This window comes from Myotis yumanensis, unplaced genomic scaffold (genome assembly GCF_028538775.1).
Source record: "Myotis yumanensis isolate MYYU_CA2020_CCGP unplaced genomic scaffold, mMyoYum1.0.hap1 SCAF_2, whole genome shotgun sequence".
NCBI lineage: Eukaryota > Metazoa > Chordata > Mammalia > Chiroptera > Vespertilionidae > Myotis > Myotis yumanensis.
Window position 1 is genome coordinate 107363852 of NW_027223753.1, and position 19663 is coordinate 107383514.

Consider the following 19663-nt stretch of genomic DNA (forward strand, 5'->3'; position numbering starts at 1 on the left):
ATTATTATTACTTGTCTCATCTCTTTCATTTGTGTGCAGCCCCTCTTCCAGATCCTGAAGCCTGAACCACGCAGGACATGGGCAAACATACACAGGACCAGAGGCATGGATACATGGAACATAATCACAGATCTCAGTGGGAAGGAGAGGGATGAGAGATTATTTGGTCATCTCTAAAGTCATGTCTCTCTTTTCTTGTGAGGCCCTATGTATGGATATGCTTTGAAATACTCTGTGGAATTATACCAATACTAGAGGCCTGGTGCATGAATTTGTGTACCGGTGGGGTCCCTTGGCTTGGTCTGCGGAGTCGGACCGAAACCTGCTCTCTGACATCCCCCAAGGGGTCCTGGATTGCAAGAGGGCACAGGCCAGGCCGAGGGACCCCACCAGTGCATGATCAGGTATGGGAAGGGACGTGGGAGGTTAGTCAGCTGGGGAGGGGTTGTGGGAGGACTCCAGGGCATGTCTAGCCCATCTTGCTAAGTACCGATTGGCTGGACCCCAGGAGCAAGCTAACCTACTGGTGGGAGCATCTACCCCCTGGTGGTCAGTGCACATCATAGTGAGTGGTTGAGTGGCCTTAACATATCATTAGCATATTACTCTTTGATTGGTTGAACAGCCGACAGGTCGATCAGACACTTAGCATATTAGGCTTTTATTATATAGGACTATTAGAGCCCAGTGCACAAAATTCTTGGGAAGGTACTAGGCCTATCCTGTAGTCAGGGCCATCTTCCCTGGTTGCCGGCAGCTGTCCCCGTCCCCCACCGCCACCCACCTCTGGTTCTCCATTTTAGATTGGGTGATCAGAACCTGCTGGCCCAGGGGAGGGGCTGAGAGGTTGGCCGTTCCCCCCCGTTCACCAGCCCTGCTCCCACTGAGAATCACCCTCTGTGTGTGGGACAACCAGCGGGGTGGGGGCCTTGGCCTGGCACTGTCCACATCCCCTGCCACCCACCCCCAGTTCCCCATTCCCCATTGGGCGATGGGAGCCTGCAGGCCAGGGAAAGGGACTGAGAGGTGGTCAGTGCACCTCATAGTGACTGGTTGAGCGATTATTCTGGTCGTTCCGCCATTAGGGTCAATTTGCATATTTCCCTTTTATTATATAGGATAGAGGCCTGATGCATGAAATTCATGCAAGAGTAGGCCTTCCTGTCCCCAGCTGCCAGCACTGGCTTCCCTCTGGCACCCGGGACCCGGGCTTCCCTCGCAGGCTCGGCTTCATCCAGAAGGACATCCAGTCTAATTAGCATATTATGCTTTTATTATTATAGATGCTTTTATTATTATAGATATAGATGATACCACTACTGTTATTGTGATTTTGCAATTACTCAACCCATTGGAAACATGAGTAAAAGACAATAGACTAGGGACTCACACAGGGATCCTGGAGGGACATGACTGCATTATAAAGAGGTCAGACTACCAGGAAGTTTATATAAGCAAACCAGAGACAGATTACTAAAAATTTCCAATTTGGCTTTAGACTCAAAAATAAAGTTTATACCATTTTGTCAGAATTGAGTAAGAAGTAGTTTGCAACATTGGTTGCACATTTGTATCACTGGGAAGATTTTTTTCATTGTTGACTCTGTTATAGATGTCCCCCATTTGCACCCCTTTGCTTTTCTCCACCCTGCCCCTGATTCCCCTAGGCTTTCACCACATTATTGTCTGTGTCAATGGACTATGCATATGTGCATATATATTCTTTAGTTGATCTCTATTTCTTTTTTCAGTGGTCTATAATTTTGAAAGTATAGTTCTTTTATTTCCTTGGTTAAGTTTATATCTAAGTACCTTATTTATTTGTTGTTACAGTGGTAAATGGGATTGTTTTCTTGGTTTCTCTTTCTGAGAGTTGATTATTGGTGTAAAAAATGCCACCAATTTATGGATCTTAATATTGTATCCTGTTACTTTGCCAAGTTCGCTTATTAAATCTAGTAGTTTTTTTGTGTGTGGATTCTTTAGTGTTTTCTATATGCAATACCATGTCATCTGTGAATAAGGACCATTTTACTTCCCCCTTTCCAGTTTGAATGCCTTTTATTTCTCCTTCTTGTCTAATCACTGTGGCTAGCACTTCCAGCAGTATGTTGAATAAGAGTGTTGAAATCAGACATCCCTGTCTTGCTGCTGATCTTAAGAGAAATGTTTTTAGTTTTTTTCCCATTGAGTATGGTGTTGGTTGTATGTTTTTCATGCGATGCTGAGGTATGACCCCTTTATTCCCACTTTCTTGAGAGTTTTTATTATGAATGGGTACTGGATGTTGTTAAAAGCTTTTTCTGCAACTATTGATATGATCATGTGACTTTTTTATTCATTTTGTTTATGTGATGTTTCACATTAATTGATTTGGGAATTGTACCAACCATGCATCCCCAAAATAAATCCCAGTTGGTCCTGATGTAAGATCTTTTTCATGTATTGCTGAATCCAATTTGCTAATATTTTGTTGAGGATTTTAGCATCTATGTTTATCAGGGATATTGGACTATAATTTTCTTTTTGTGTAGTGTCTTTGATTTTGAAATTAGGATAATGCTCTCATAAAAAGAGCTTGGAAACCTTCCTTCATCTTGAATTTTTTGGAATAATTTGAGAAGTATTGATATTACTTCTTCTTAGAATGATTCATAAAATTCACCTGTGAAGCAATCCAGTCAGGACTTTTGCTTGCTGGAAGTGTCTTTTTGTTTTTGTTTTCCATTAGTTGTTATCAGTCTATTCATATTTTCTTATTCTTCTTGATTGAGTTTTGGAAGATTGCATGTTTCTAGAAATTTGTCCATTTTGCCCAGGTTGTACAATTTGTTTGCATATAGTTATTCATAGTATTTTCTTGCAATCCTTTGTATTTCTATGATGTCAGTTATTATTTCTTTTCTCTTATTTCTGATTTTATTTATTTGGGTCTTCTCTCTTTGTTTCTTGGTGAGTCTGTCTAAGGTTTTCTTCAATCTTGCTTATCTTTTTAAAGGACCAGCTCTTGATTTCATTGATGTCTGTATTGTTTTTTTAGTCTCCATGCCATTTATTACCACTGTCTTTATTATTTCCTTTCTCTTACTTACTCTGGGCTTGTTTTGTTTTACTTTTATTCTACTTCTTTTAGTTGTAGGGTTAGAATGTTTATTTGATATTTTTCTTGTTTCTTGAGGTAGGCCTATATAATGAATTTCCTAGGAATTTCCCTCTCAGGACTGCTTTCATTGTGTCCCATAGTTCTAAGGTTGTTGTATGTTCATTTTAATGTGTGTCCACGAAGTTTTAAATTTCTTCCTTTATGTCATTGGTAACTAAGTCATTGTTTAATAACATACTATTTAGCTTCCATGTGATCGCTTCTCGGCCTTTTGGCTAAGATCAAGTGTAGCTTCCATGTGTTTGAATGTTTTTTTTATTGTAATTGATTTCTAATTTCATGCCATTGTTATCTGAGGAGATGCTTGATATGATTTCAACTTATTGTATGTCCTAACATGTGATCTGTCTTTGAGAATGTTCCATGTGCACTTGAGAAGAATGTATATTCTGCAGATTTGGGATAAAATGTTCTCTAAATAATAATTAAATCTATCTAATCTAGTGTGTCATTTAGGGTCATTGTTTCATGGTTGAATTTTTATCTGGAAGATTTATCCAGTGATGTCAATGGGGCTTTTAAGTCCACTACTGTGATGGTGTTGCTGTCAATTTCTAGCTTAAGTCCTCTACGAGTTTTTAAAAAATATATATTTAGGTGCTCCAATATTGGGTGCATATATATTTGTCAGGCTTATATCTTCTTGTTGGATAGATCCATTGAGTATTATGTAGTGATCTTTGTCTCTTTTACGGCCTTTGTTTAGAAGTCTATTTTGTGAGAAATAAATATTGCTACCACAGCTTTTTTTGCTTTAATTTGCATAGAATATATATATATATATTTGGCATCGCTTTACTTTCAAACTGTGTGAATCTTTTGTTCTGAGGTGGGTCTCTGGTAGACAGCATACGTATGGGTAATGTTTTCTTATTCATTCAGCTACCCTATGTTTTTTTTGATTGGAGCATTTACTTCATGTACATTTAAGGTTATTATTGATAGGTACTTATTTATTGCCATTTATATTTTTGTGCCAATGTTCTTCTCACTCTCTGTTTCTTCTTTAAGCAGACCCTTTAACATTTCTTGCAATGCTGGTTTGGTAAGAATAAACTTCTTTAGCTTTTCCCTCCCCCATCCCTCCACCCCACCCTTTTTTTTTTGGTCTGGAAAGCTCATTACTTCATTTTCAGTTTTAAATGTTAGCCTTGCTGAATAGAGTAGTCTTGGTTTCAGACCCTTGCTTTCCATTACTTTAAATACTTCATGCCATTCCCTTCTGGTCTATACATTGAGAAATCATCTGACAGCCTGATGAGAGCACCTTTGTAGGTAACTAATTGATTTTTTCTTGCTGCCTTTAATATTCTCCATTTATCTTTAATTTTTGCTATTTTAATTATTATGTGTCTTTGTGTAGGACTTTTTTGGGTTTATCTTTATTGGTACTCTCTGTGCTTCCTGAACACGTGTGACCTTTTTCCTTCACCAGGTTAGGGAAGTTTTCTGTCATTATTTCTTCAAAAAGGTCCTTTATCACTTTTCTTTTCCTTCTGGTACTCCTCTGATGAGGATGTTGTTATGTTTCATGTTGTCCCAAAGTTCCCTTAAACTATCCTCTTGCTTTTTAATTTTTTTTTTTTTTTTTTTTTTTTGGTCCTCTGAGTGACTTTTTTTCTACCCTATCAAGGCTGGTACAATAGCTGCAAATTAATAAATGGGACACATCACATAAACAAATTGAGAGACAAAAATCATATATCCATACTAATTGATGCAGAAAAGGCATTTGAAAGAATTCAACACCCTTTCCTGATAAAAACTCTCAGCAAAGTGGGAATAAAGGTATCAAACCTCAACATAATAAAAGCCATATATGACAAACCTACATTGAAGATCATACTCAATGGGCAAAAATTAAAGCCATTTCCCCTAGGAACAGGAACAAGACAGAGATGTCTGTTTTCACCACTCTTATTCAATATAGTACTGGAAGTGCTAGCCATAGCAATCAGACAAGAAGAAGAAATAAAAGTTATCCAAATTGGAAAATAAGAAGTAAAATTGTCATTATTTGCAGGTAACATAATATTGTACATAAAAAACTGTAAAGACTCCATAAAAACTACTAGAATTAATAAATGAATTTGGCAATGTAACTGGATACAAAATTAACATCCAGAAATATATGATATATGGCTTTTTTATACACCAATAATGAACTCACAAAAAGAAAAACTAAAAAAAAAAAATCCCATTTACATTGCAACAAAAAAATTAAGATACCTAGGAATAAATTTAACCAAGGAGGTAAAGAACATGTACTCGGAAAATTACCCTATTTTTTAATTTGCTGATTTGATCTTCCACTTTCTCTTATCTACTGTTTTTTCTTTCAGTGTATTCTTTATTACAATTATGTCATTCTTCATTTCCACCTGGTTGTTTTTAATGGCTTTTATGTCCTTTTTAATGCTGTTGATAATCCTTATAATCATTATTTGAACTCTATATCTGATAAATTGCTTATATGCATTTCATTTAGCTCTTCTGGAGAATTCTCTTGCTCTTTAGTTTGGGGCCTGTTTCATTGTCTCCCCATTTTGGCTACCTTTTTATGCTTGTTTCTATTTATTAGGTATATCTGCTATGACTCCCAGTTCTGGTGGGTGACTTTCTGTAGTGAGTGTCTGGTGGGACCCAATTGTATAATCTCCTTCATTTTCTCAGTTGTGTGCTCTAGGAATATTCCCTGTGTGGGTTATGTGGTCCCTCTTATTGTAATTGGTTCTTAATTGTTGTTCTTCCATTTGTTGGTAGACTCAATCCTTGGGCTGGCTCACTATGAGGCTCAACCACAACCATGTTGTAGCACCAGTTATATAGGTGCTGACACAACAAAACAAGGCAAAACAAAACTACACTGAAAATAACACACACACACACACACACACACACACACACAAACTCAAAAAACTAATAAGAACAAAAATACCACCAACAACAATAAATACAATAAGAAAAGAGAAAAAAGCCCTGGCTGTGTGCTCAGTGGTTGGAGCATTAGCCCTTAAACCTCAGGGTCATGAGTAAGATTCCCAGTCAAGGGCACTTACTTGGGTTGCAGGTTTGATTTGTGGCCCTGATCAGGGTATGTGAAGGATGCAACCAATCCATATGTCTCTCTTTTCATTGATCTCTCTCTCTCTCTCTCTCTTCTCTCATTTCTCTCACCTTCCTCTCTCCCATCCACTCTCCTCTAAAAAATCAAAGAAAAAAATATCCTCAGGTGAGGATTAAAAAAATGAATACTATAATATAAGAAAGCAAAAGAATGAGAGCAGAAAGGAAGAAATGAAAGAGGTGAATGTAAAAGAAAAGAAGATGGAGAAAAGAAAAAATAAGAATAAAAGAGAGAAAGAAGAAAAAAGATATATATGAAATAATAATAATTTTAAAAGGCAATAATAATGAATAAAATAATATATTAAATAGGAAAAGAAAAAGTGAAAGAAAAAATAAAAAAACAAAGAGAAAGAAAATATAGATGATGAAAAGAAAGAGATAATTAAGGGATCTGAGAGAAAAAAAGAGAAGAAAATAAATGAAATAAAATAAAGAAAAGATTATATACAAAATAATAATAAAGAGAAAAAAAGTGGAGTTTGCCTCCATAGATTTTGGAGCCTACTGTGTTCACCCTTTGGATATGCTATTTGTAGCATTTGCTGGATTTCACTCTGATGTTGTCCAAGCCTGGACCTTTGGTGTGCCAGTCATAGGCTTCCCTGTAGGTTCTCTAATGCAATCAATGCCAGTTTCTGTCGCTGCCTGGCTTTAGCCACCAGTCTAATACTAGGCAGACCTATATTGCAGTAGAAAGGGGCTCTAAAGCCCAGAGACTGGGTGTCTCAAGTCTCATCCCTTGAATGTCCTTGCTCTGAGTTGCTCTCGCATCTGCAGGGGTATCTGTTACTGGGGTGGCTTAACCAGATTCACATTGGAGGGGGAGGGTGCTTATAATCTGTAGGACTGGGACAGGCAATTCCTCTCACTCCCAGGGCTAGTTGGCTGCGGGCTGTACTTACTGGGGAGCCTGGATCTGTTTCCCTGTAATGCAGCTGAAGGGCCCAGCATACACCCATCTGTCTCCTGGACAGAAACCCACCTGGGAGACACTGTTGAAACCCCTCAGCTCCACCTGGCTTCTGGCACCCCCTCACTGTCACACAAAATAGTAGGGATTAAAAAACACACACACAACAAAAATCAACCCCACTTGGCTCTCTAAGCTTTCTGTGCAGTTGGCTCCAATTGGCAGTGCCTCCACCCAGGTTCCCACTGGCCAAATGTTCACATCCCCCATGCTGTGAGACTGAACAGTAAGGGCAAAGATTTCTAGCCCTGTGGCCATTTTCCTTTGGCTCAAATCACAGTAGAATGGGCCAGACCTACCAGTTTCACAGGTTGGTGTGGAGCACTATCCCTGTGTTTGAGGTGGAAGTAAGGTGGGGAAGTCCAGTCTCTCTCTTTTCTTTTTTCCCTGGACATACAGAGCAGCCCCTGTACAACTCTCTGCCCAATGTTTTACCAGAGGATGGAGGAGCTCTCAGAATCACTGTTGGGTGTATGGATCATCCCCTTGAATGGTCAAACTCTGAAGTCTGGAGCTTTGCTGCATGGCCCCTTCCCCTAACCTCCAATCATAGCAATTAACCCCGGCTGGTGCTTCAACAATGAGATCGCTCATTGCCTGGGATGTTGTGGTTTGAGCTTCCCAGGTGGACCATATCTCCACTGCTTCCAACTGCCCGTGCTACATAGGTTCCCCTTCTTCATTTTTCTGAATTGGAGAATTTTGGGTGGGGCTGAGACCCCATGCTCCCAGGGGGCAGGTGCTTCACTGTCACAATATATTTCCGGCTTCCCAGACTCACACCTATGCCAATTGGCTCACCCTCTCTGCATCTTCCTTCTGTCTTTCCTCTGAGTTCCCTGTTCACAATATTTCAGATCAGCTACACTCCAAGTGTTTTTTCATGCAGTTCAGCCACAAATCTGTCTGGTGTTGAGAGCAAGAGTTGGGAGGTTTCAGCTACTCTGCAGCCATGTTGGAACTCCATAAATTCTTTTTTTTCATTATTTTTTTATTTATTTTATTGTTTTATTGCTTAAAGTATTACAAAGAGTATTACATATGTCTCCTTTTTTTTTTCCCCGCCCTTGACAATCCCCTGGCCTCCCCTACCCCCCAGTGTCTTATGTCCATTGGTTATGCTTATATGCATGCATACAAGTCCTTCGGTTGATCTCTTACCCCCCTCCCTCCTGCCCCCCAACCCTCCCCGGCCTTCCCGCTGCAGTTTGACAATCTGTTTGAGGCAGCTCTGCCTCTGTATCTATTATTGTTCATAAGTTTATAATGGTCTTTATTATCCATGAATGAGTGAGATCATGTGGTATTTTTCCTTTATTGACTGGCTTATTTCACTTAGCATAATGCTCTCCAGTTCCATCCAGTTCCAACTCTTGCAAATGGTAAGAGTTCCTTCTTTTTCACAGCAGCATAGTATTCCACCTGTAGATATACCACATAAATTCTTTATGGTAAGTGAAATGTGAGGTCCTTTAATGTTGAGAGCTACTGATGACAATATGGAGAGGAGGGATGAAAGGATGTTATTGTTTGGAAGGGGAGTCCCTTTCCATAAAAACATCAGGTAGCTGTTCTTCTGGAGTTCTTTCTTTCTTTTCTCTCTTTGCTCCAGTTGAACTTGCTTCAGGCTTAATAAAAGAACACAGTGGCCCAAGAGACACTGATAGGGATTTTGACTTAACTGATTTGGAATGAGCCAAGATATTGTTTTTTGTTGTCGTTTTTTTAAGTCTCTCCAGCCCAGATCCCCGATCCTGTCTCTCCACAATCATTATTTTTAAAAAACTGATTTAAATATTTGGCCTGGATTGAAAATCACCCATACAGAATAAAATTAATTTCTCTATATTTTACACGACATTTCCCCCATTTCTGCTCCCCCTTCTCCCATCATTATGGTATTTGTGTTCCTATCACTTTACTATCTTAAAAGCCTATTTTAAAATGCTGGGGCACTCCATCTGTGATTAGACCTATTCACCCTCACTTGATGACCTTGAATCACCAAATCTAGAAGAGATTTGACTCCATACATGTGCCACAGCTTTGTCTATACATTTCCTGTGAAAATGATCAAGATGCAACATACAAATGACCACAGTGAAGATATTTCCTGCATGATTCTGGGTAATTTTAGATTTTTTTGCATTGACTATTTTGCTTTTTAAAGAGGAATAGCAAATCAAATTTGGGAATTTACTTTTCATCACATGCTCAATTTTTATGGTTGCCTTTATTTAACTGTTTGATAAGAGAGTGTACTCAGTCTCCTGGGAAAAATAGGAATATATGCATTCACTAAGTTGATTGGAATTGTATTCAGTCTCATCATAAAAAATAGTAATTACTAAATTTTTATGCTTTGTATAATGTATCCATAAAAATGGTCTGTTTCTTGTTTGATAACAAAATTAACATCAAATTCACCCTCCTAAATACAAAATCAGTACCTTTTTTATTGCAGATTACTGAAATAACACAGTGAATATTTAATAAAAATATATGTTTTCATGAGTCTGCTGGTATAGCTAATGTAATTGATAATGTAAACTGTTGCTGCCATCTGCAGCATGAGACACATTACAAGCATATTACTTACACTTATATAACTGGGTTTTGAACAACTTGCTTACTTGAAATATAAGAACTGTTTAATATCTCTATTAGTTTTTCTATGTATTTTCTACAGCTAGCTTTAAACATAGTTAAAATATAACATATTTTAAAACATTCAAAGTATTTGTGAATATGATATAGATGCTAAAATAAATACTGAGATTATATTTATTATTTGATTATGCTGAATTTGAAAAGGGAATTAAAAAGTAGATTAAAATAGTCTTTATGATTTATTTATACAAGAAAATATTTTCTAAATCTTTTATGTTTGACAAAGTTAGAAAAATACTCCAATAAAATTTAAACATTTTCTCAGAGATCTTTTTCAGTTTTATCTATTTCCCACTTAATCTGTTATCTAGAATAGTAACCAGAGAGACAGCCACAAAAATGACAACAAAGATATAGTCAGTGTATGAAATATTTTAAGTTGTTTTTTACACGTTGTTTTTCCAAAAAAGAAATAGCACATAGCATTGATGAGAATATTACTTATTCAGGTCTTAAGGGGATGAGAATACTTCTCTCCTAGTTTTCTGAATTCACATTCTATGTATTCTAGAAGTTTTCCTTTTGCCATTTCTTGTCTACTCATATTCTCATAGTAGAAGGTGGGCAAAAACTTAATAGCTCTGTAAAATTTGTCAAGTTACTTTAACATTCCTGAGCATTGATTGCCTTATCTGTGCTTTTGGGCTTACAATAATAATTTTGTTGTGTTGCATTGAAATTAAATGAGAATTGTATGTGAGATGTCTAGCATAATGCCTAAGATGTTCTCATACATGTTAGCTTTTATATATTCATAAAAAATCATTTCATCACGTTTAGTTTTGTTTCAAGCAAAATAACAAATTTTCATACTCCACATTTCTTCTATTTCTATTGCAAGTGAACTTAAAAACCAGATATTTATAATTACACTAGAGGCTCAGTGCATGAAAATTCATGCACTGGAGGGGAGAATCCCTCAGTCCGGCCTTCTCCCTCTCACAGTCTGGGAGCCCTCAGGGGTGGGAGGTGACCCAGCGATCAGGGGAAGGTGATGCCCCCATCACACCTCTGCTGCTGCCACTGCTGGCAGAGCAAGCCTCGGCCGGCCCTGGTTACCTGAGACTTGGGTGGCCCTGGATGGCTGGACAGCCACCATCTGAGGCTTTCCTGCACCTCGGGCTGGCCCTGGGTGGCTGGGGGCCTGATGGGACTGGGCGCCACCATCTGTGGCTGCAGGCGCCACCATCTTTGAGGGCAAGGCAGTCAATTAGCATATTCCCTCCTTATTGGCTGTGGGTGCCACCATCTTTGTGACAGCATGAGGGTCAATTAGCATATCACCTCTTATTAGATAGGATAGAAAATGCCAGAAAATGCATTTCAATTATTTTGATAATACTTGTTTGGAAGACAGTCATAAAAATCCTCGCTCAGTTAGTAAATCCCAATATGGTTTTCTCCTTTTTTTCTAACAAAATTTTAATTACTTTATGTTTTTCTTTTTAAAATAAACCATAGATTCCATAAATTACTTAATTTAAATTACTGAAATCTGTAATGCCTGAATTTAACACCTGGACAGTTGGATGAACTCTAATACATGCCACTAAGTACAATGTTCACATTTTGTGGCAAAAAATGTCCTAGTGTAAGAAATAGACTAAGCCATTTGAATTTAGAGAATTTTTATTAGAAATAACTTTTTTTCTTTCTAAGATAATCAACAGATTCCAACACAAAATGTTACAAGAAAGAAAAATATTATAAATAATTTATTTTCCTCCTAATATTAACAATTAAAGACACTGTGACAGAACTGTAAAAATTAAATAAGAGAAAATTGTGAAGTACTAAACTTTTATCTTATTTCTTAGGTTTATTCTCATTTTGATAAAAACCAAATCTATAATAAATGTAGTATATAAACTGCATTTATGAATCAAATTTTAGTAAACTGCCACATATGCTGTCTAGGTCATACACTTATACTTCATATTACTGCTCCTCTTTTGGAGGAAAATACGTATGATTTACCAAATGAGTTTTAGTTTCCTTCCTCTAGAACCGTGGTTGGCAAACTGCGGCTCGCAAGCCACATGCGGCTCTTTGGCCCCTCGAGTGTGGCTCTTCCTAAGCCTTAGGAGTACCCTAATTAAGTTAATAACAATGTACCTACCTATATAGTTTAAGTTTTAAAAATGTGGCTCTCAAAAGAAATTTCAATCATTGTACTGTTGATATTTGGCTCTGTTGACTAATGAGTTTGCCGACCACTGCTCTAGGATATTATGAATAGGGAAAGATATTCAAGGCATTTTTTTCCCAGTACCTTTTGGTTTACTCAGACTTAGTTACTGACTTCAATATAGTTTCTAAATAAATTTCAAAGTACAAAAACAAAGTACATATATCCAGGAAAATAAGCTATTCTTTTTCTTTTTTAAAATCTTCACCCAAGGATCTGTTTTTATTTATTTTAGACAGAGAGGTAGTGAGAGAGAAAGACTGATGTGAGAGAAACATCAATAAGTTGCCTCTCATTCATGCCTTGACTGAGGATCGAACCCACAACCTCAGTATGTGCCCTGTTCAAGAATTGAACCCACAACCTTTTGGTGTACAGGACAATGCTCCAACCAACTGAGTCACCCAGGCAAGGTGAAGCTACTGTTTAAATCATGATATAGCACTACTACTTGGAGGACACCTGGGCCTGGCTGAATGGGAAAGTGTGGCCTAATTGCTGAAGAAGAGAGTCTGAACTCATTAGGCACAACCTGAATTCCCGGGGCTTCTTCATCTTGGTGATAGCCATAATGATTCTCACTTCTATGCCTCTGTGCTGTACTCTTGACTGGGAATGTTCTCCCAGCCATACATTTCCTGGTTTTGACCTCACCTGGCCTGGGGAACACACACTTATCTGATTTGTTATCTACTCTCTAAGGGTTCTAATCTCCCACCCTAAGTGTATTGAATGTTAGTTCTTCTTGTGCCTTGATGTACATTCTTTTATTATAGCAGCTATAACACTGGATTACACCTGTTTGGGTGAGTGACATGGCCATACTTTCAGTTTCCTACAACAGAATCTGGAATTTAAGTTCTTAATATATCTTGCATCCCAAATTCAATCAAATGCTAGGTTTTGTAAATTCCTCTTCCAATCTTGCCTTGCATATATAGTTAGGGCTATATTGGATCTAGCCCCCAACTACTTTTTCTGGTGCAATGCATGCTTCTCTTCTTCTTGTTTACTATACTCTAGTTCCTTAGCCTTTCTGTTTCTCAAACTTTCCCACCAGGCTCTTGATTTAGAGCCCTTGCATTTCCTTTTCCATCTGCCTTTCCAAAATATTGTTATAAATTGCTGCTTTCCTCCCTTTCTCTGGACAAATGTAACAGCATTTCCATTTCTCTCTATTTCTTTATACTGAAGCCATTTTATTTATAGTTTCGAGACTATAATGTTCTCTTGCTCCTAGAAGGGAATTGATTGTTTTCCATTAGAGCAACAAGTAACAATCAAAACCAATATTTTAAGCAGGTTTAATCACTCAGTGACTGATTACGAAAGTGCACACACTTCTGAATGAAAACTAGTAACATCCTCTACAATTAACTTCAGAAAATCAACTTTCCATATGCATCCAGGTCCAAGGGAGGAAGCCACAAGCTGTGAATTGCTGATAGCTCTAAGCAGGTTGCCCAGGACCAGTCATAGACAGTGTCTGACATTGGCCTGCACTAGAGTCACTCCAAAGAGGCCCAGAATCAATACACCCAATTGGATCCTGCTCAGGCAACAACAGATCAGGATCCAATAAACTTCATAAGCAGCATATCCACAGGGAGATACTGGCAGGCACCAAAGCCTACTGAGGTGAATTTTGTGTGATCAGCACCTGCATAGTAGCTTACACACTGTGTTGGAGATTGAGCCTCGCAGTTGGCCATCCTGAGGATCAATACCATGCACAAATGCGCCAACAGACCTCAAGACTCCATTATAACAGGATGATGCACATAATATTTACAAGGGGCATTTCTAGAGCACCAGCCCAGGTGATCAGGGAGACTGCACCACTGGTCCCACCAAAAACCTACTATATGAGGCCATACTATCAAGACTGGGAGTCATAGTAGATCTACCTAATACATAGAAACAAGCACAAAGAGGCAATCAAAATGGGAAGATAAAGAAACAGGCCCCAAATGAAGAAACAAGAGATTTTTCCAGAAGAAAAGCTAATTGAAATGGATGTAAGCAATTCATCATATATAGAGTTCAGAGTAATGATCATAAGGATGCTCAACAGCATGAAAAATAACATAGAAAACATAAAAAAGGACCAGTCAGAAATGAAGAATGCCATTTCTGAAATAAATAATGCACTGGAAGGAATAAACAATAAGCTTAATGAAGCAGAGGCCATCAACTCAGTGACTTGGAAGACAAGATAGAAAAAAAAACACACAAACAGAGTAGCAAAAAGAAAAAAAAATATTTAAAAATGAAGATTGTTTAAGGGACCTTCAGGACAATATGAAGTGTAACATTATCTGTGTCATAGGGATACCAGAAGGAGAAGGAAGAGAGCAAGGGATCAAGAAAATATTTGAAGAAACAGTGACTGAAAACTTCTCTAACTTGGTGATGGAAAAAGGTATGCAAGTCCAAGAAGTGCAGAGAGTCCCAAATAAGAAGGACTTTAAAAGGCCCACATCATAATAAAATGGCAAAAGTTAAAGACAAAGAGAAAAACCTTAAAAGCTGCAAGAAAAAGACAATTACCTGCAAGGGACCTCCTATAAGACCATCAGATGATTTCTCAACAAACATTTCAGAACTGAAGGGACTGGTATAAAATATTCAAAGTAATGACAAGCAAGGTTAAATAACCCAGGATATTTTACCCAGCAAGGCTATCATTTAAAATGGAGAGATAAAGAGCTTTCTAGGCAAGAAAAATCTAAAGGAGTATTTTACCACCAAACAAGTATTACATGAAATGTTAAAGGGTTGCTTTAAGAAGAAAGAGAAGAAAAAGAAAAACCACAGAGGAATATAGTAAACAAAATAAATTGGTAATAAATACATATATATCAATAATAATTTTAAATGTAAATGGTGTCAATGCTTCAATCAAAAGATATAAGGTAGCTAGATGAATAAGAAAACAAGACCCATGTATATGCTGTCTTCAAGAGACCCACCTCAAAATTAAAGTTACACATATACTAAAAGTAAAGGGATGGAAAAAAATATTTCATGCACATGAAAGGGATAAAAATCTGGGGCAGCAATACTTATATCTGACAAAATAGACTTTAAAACCAAGACTATAATATGAGATAAAGAAGGAAACTACATAATAATAAGCGATCAATCTAACAAAAAGATATAACCCTTTTAAACATTTATGTACCCAACATAGAAGCACCTAAATTTGTAAAGTAAATCTTGATGGACATAAAGGAATAGATTATTGAATATAGTTATAACAGGGGATTTTAACACCCCATTGACATCTTCCAGGCAGAAAATCAATAAGGAGATGATGGCCTTAAATGATACACTAGATCAAATGGATTTCATTGATATCTTCAGAGCATTTCACCACTAAGCAGTAGGATATACATTCTTTTCAAGTGCCCATGGAACATTTTCTAGGATACACTATAGGTTAGGACACAAAACAAGTCTCAATAAACACAAAAAGATTGGAATCATATCGAGCATCTTCTCTGACCATAATGCTATGAAACCTGAAATCAATCATAGGAAGAAAAGAGAAAAATATGCAGATATATGGAAATTAAATAACATGTTACTAAACAATAAATAAATTAACAAGTGCAAAGAAGAAATCAAAAGATAACTTGAAATAAATGAAAATGATAACACAACAACCCCAAATCTGTGGGACACATGGAAAGCAGTTCTAACAGGGAAATTCATAACATTACAGGTCTATCTGAGGAAGAAGGAAAAGCTAAAATAAATAATCTAACTTTACACTTAAAGGAACTTGAGGAAGAACAACTAAATAAACCCAGAGTGAGTAAAAGGAAGGAAATAATAAAAATCAGAGCAGAAATAAACAAAATAGAGTTAGAAAAACAATACACAATTCACATATCAATGAAACCAAGAGCTGGTTCTTTAAAAGATAAACAAGATTGACAACACTTTAACCAGATTCATCAAGAAAAAAAGAGAGAAGATCCAAATAAATAAACTCAGAAATGAAAGAGGAAAAGTAACAACTGTCACCAAAGAAATACAAAGGATTGTAAGAAAATATTATGAACAACTATATGACAACAAATTGGACAATCAGGATGAAATGGGTAAATTCCTAGAAACTGAATCTTCCAAAAAGGAATCAGGAAGAATCAGAAAATCTGAATAGACATATTACAACTAATGAAATTGAAGCAGTAATAATAATAATAAAAAACAACTCTGACAAACAAAAGAACACAATAGCTTCACAGGTGAACTTTACCAAACATTTAGAGAAGAATTAACACCTATCCTTCTCAAACTATTCCAAAAAATCCAAGTGAAGGGAAGACTCCCAAGCTCATTTTACAAGGCTAGCATTATCCTAATTACAAAACCAGATAAAGACACTACAAAGAAAGAAAATTATAAGCCAATAGCCCTGATGAACATAGATACTAAAATCCTCAACAAAATATCAGCAAACTGAATCCAGCAGTACATTAAAAAGATATACATCAAAATCAAGTGGAATTTATTTGGGGATGCAAGGTTGGTACAATATCCACAAAATAATAAATGTGATACACCAAATGAACAAAATGAAGGATGACCACATGATCACATCAATAGATGCAGAAATAGCATTTGATAAAATTAAGCACTCATTTCTGATAAAAACTCTCAGCAAAGTGACAATAGAGGGAACATACCTCTATTGCCATGTATGACAATACCACTGCCACCATCATACTAAATGGGCAAAACTAAGGGGCCTTAAGATGAAGAACAAGGCACGGATGTCCACTTTCACCATTCTTATTCAACATAATACTGGAAGTCCTAGTCACAGCAATCAAGAAGAAGAAATAAAAGGCATCCAAATTGGAAAGAAATAAGTAAAGCTCTCATTATTTGCAGAGGACATGATACTGTATATAGAGAAATTTGAAGATTGCACCAAAAATCTACTAGATGATAAATGAATTCAGTAAAGTATCAGGATACAAAATAAATATCCAGAAATTAGCTGCATTTTTATAGAACAATAATAAACTATCAGAACGGGAAAGTAATAAAACAATCCTATTGCTTAAAAAAGAGTAAACTATCTAAGAATAAATTTAACCAAGGATGTAAAAGACCTGTACTCAGAAAATTATAAAAAACTGAAGAAAGAAAATGAAAAATATACAGCTAATCTGCAGCATATTCCATGTTCATAGATAAGAAGAATTAATGTCATTAAAATGTCCATACTACCCAAAGCAATCAACTCAATTTCTGTCAAGATACCAATCATGTATTTCAGAGAACTAGAACAAGTCTTCCAAAAATTTATATGGAACCACAAAAGACCCCAAATAACAACAGTGATCTTGAGAAAGAAGAACAAAGTTGGAGGAATCACACTACCTGATATCAAACTATACTACCTTGGCCATAGTAATGAAAACAGCACGGTACTGGCATAAAAACAGACATATAGATCAATAGAACAGAACAGAGAGCCCAGAAATAAATCTATGCCTTTATAGTCAATTAATATTTGACAAAGGAGATAAAAAACATAAAATGGACTAAAGATAGTCTATTATAAATGGTTCTGTTAAATTGGACAGACATGTGGAAAATAATGAAACTAGACCACCTTCTTGCACCACACAAAAGAATAAACTCAAAATAGATCAAAGACTTAAATGTTAGACTTGAAACCATAAAAAGCCTAGAAGCAAATATAGGCAGTAAAATCTCTGACATTTCTCATAACAATATTTTTTTCTGGTATATCTCCCCGGGCAAGGAAAACAAAAGGAAGTATAAACAAATGAGACTATATCAAACTGAAGAGTTTTTGCACAGCAAAGGAAACCATTAACAAAGTGAAAAGACAAGCTACTGAATGGGAGAACATATTCGCCAATGATACATCAGATCAGGGGTTATTATACAAAATTTATAAAGAATTTATAAAACTCAACACCAAAGAAACAAACAATCCAATTAAAAAATAGGCAAAAGACCTGAATAGACATTTCTCCAAAGAGGACATACAGATGGCCAATAGACATATGAAAAGTTGCTCAACATCACTAATCATCAGAGAAATGCAAATTAAAACCATAATGAGATATCACCTCACACCTAATAGAGTGGCTACCCTCAATAAATCAACAAACAATAAGTGTTGGCGAGGATGTGGAAAAAAGGGAACCCTATTGCACTGTTTGTGGGAATGCAAATTGGTGCAGCCATGTGGAAAGCAGTATGTAGTTACCTCAAAAAAATTAAAAATTACCCATCAATTCCGCTTCTGGGAATGTAACCAAAGAAACCTGAAACACCAATTCTAATTGCACCCCTGTGTTCATCACAGTGTTATTTATAATAGTCAAGATTTGGAAGCAGCCCAAGTGTCCACCAGCATATGAGTGGATAAAACAGCTCTAGTACATTTACACAATGGAATACTCCACTGTAAAAAGGGAAAAAAATTTACCCTTTGGGATAGCATGGATGGACTTGGAAAACATTATGCTAAGTGAAATAAGCCAGTTAGAGAAAGTCAAATACCATATGATTCACTCCTATGTAGAATTTAATGAACAAACTGAAGTAACAAGAAAAATAGAGATAGACTCTTAGATAGAGAGCAGGCAGACAGTTTTGGAGGATGGAGGTGGGGGTAGGAGGCAGGGAGGGTTTGAGCAAAAAAGGGGAAAAAAGAGAAAAATTCATGGGAATGGTCAGCAGTGTGGTGACTGCGGAGGTGAGGGTGGTGGGGGGGGGGGGTGGGAGAGGTTATAGGTGTAGTAAGTGGTGATGTGAATAAAAATAAACAAAGAGAAAGAAAATCAGCAACATATTCAGTCCAGCTAACGGATTTCTGACCATCCAGTCTGCAACATTCTTACTCTGGTGATCATGTTTCCACAGCTAATGTCAGCTCCTGTTGCTTTGTTCACTGCTAGAACTTAATGCTTGATATAGGTACCTAGCACATAATATGAACGTCACAAACATTTATCAAATGCATCTTTAGATTAGGAATAATTGCCACTAAGCATAATATCCCCACTGCTTGAAACACTGCCTGGTGCATAGAAGTAATTTCATAAAACATTAGTTAATGAATGAATGAGTGAATTAATTGTCCATGCATGTTTTAAAATAATTGTGAGGGATATCCTTGAAGTAAACTAGTGATTATTCAGATATTCAAATTTCTGTAGGTTCATATACATCTCATATACATTTCTTTTCAAAAATACAAAGATGCTCACCTGCCTATTTGGGAGAGTTAAAAGCATTACAAATTCAATATGTTTAAAACTGAACCCATGCTCTTTATCCTATTTACTCCTGAATCAGATCCTCTTCTAATGTTCCCTCTGTCAGTAAATGGGATAGGTCTGAAATCTCCTTTCTCCTTTGAATTTCCATTTTCTACTCAGCATCAAGTAATGGTAATTTTACCTCTTAAATATATTTTGAATATTCTCAGTTCTCTCCCTTTAAATGAGTGAGGAGACATTAATCCACGCTACCATTAGTTGTC

At 36.7% G+C, this 19663-nt stretch overlaps 1 pseudogene; it reads left to right on the plus strand.

The window, feature by feature from the left end:
* Window positions 1-3358: 3358 nt before the first annotated feature.
* LOC139004798 (U2 spliceosomal RNA) lies at window positions 3359-3437 on the plus strand (annotated as a pseudogene).
* The last annotated feature ends 16226 nt before the right edge of the window (window positions 3438-19663 follow it).